Source organism: Limulus polyphemus, unplaced genomic scaffold (genome assembly GCF_000517525.1).
Source record: "Limulus polyphemus unplaced genomic scaffold, Limulus_polyphemus-2.1.2 Scaffold4259, whole genome shotgun sequence".
Lineage (NCBI taxonomy): Eukaryota > Metazoa > Arthropoda > Merostomata > Xiphosura > Limulidae > Limulus > Limulus polyphemus.
In genome coordinates, this window is record NW_013669869.1 from 81,710 (window position 1) to 82,784 (window position 1,075).

Genomic DNA, 1,075 nt, shown 5'->3' on the forward strand with positions numbered 1-1,075 from the left:
ATACTAATCGAAAATGTAGAAAAATTAAAAAAAATAGAACATTAGTCCTACAACTTTATTTAAACTGTATTTAAATTCAGAAGTTCCAGATTTAAATTATTTTACAAAGAAAATGTTCAGTTTGCAGTGGTTTATATTTTAACAGTTTTATATCTTGTTCTTGTTAAACTATAATCACCTGCTACAGGTTTTTATTCATTCCTTTCTACTGTCTCTTTCTCTCAATATTTATTGCATTGTTTCACTCAGTTTAGCTATCTTAAAAGGCAAAATATGAAAGGCATGGTACATAAAGCTTTGCATGTGACAATTCTGCTTCAGTCCTTAGCAAGCCCAGTAATTCTTTTAATAATAACAATAATTATTATTATTTAATAATTATTTACGGGTAATAATTATTTACATGTAAGGAAAACTGAAAATTCTGAAATTATTTATTCAGTGTATTTGTTTCAGAAGTTTATTTAACGTTTGGGTAGCAGTTTTTAAAGCTTGGGATGCAGTTTTTACTGTGTAGATGCCACAATCTCATTTATTGTTGTTGATAGTGGCCAATAATTCAAAATACGTTATGATACTGCTGAAATACCTTATCACAGCATTCAGAAATAACAAAGAAAAGGTGTGATTAGCTTTTAATAAATGTTACATATACAACCCACCTAGCGATAAGAAACCCACGCCTACCTAACTGTGAAGACCACACTAGTTATCACATTTAAATTGTAAAAAAAAACAAAGACCATGCTAGTTACCACATTTAAATTGTAAGAAAAGACAAAGATCACACTAGTTACACATTTAAATTGTAAGAAAAGGCAAAGATCACACTAGTTATCACATATAAAATTGTAAGAAAAGACAGTTTGAGGATAAACACACGTTTTTTATTGCTGGTTCTGAGTGAAAAGAACTTGAGAGAGACTGAGTTTTGATAATCAACCTGAGGAGAAACTTACTAAAAGGTTTTTGTTTTATTTCGCGCACATCCACACGAGGGCCATCTGCACTAGCCGCTTCTAACTCTGAAGTGATAGACTAGAGGGAAAGCAATTAATCAACACCACCCACCACC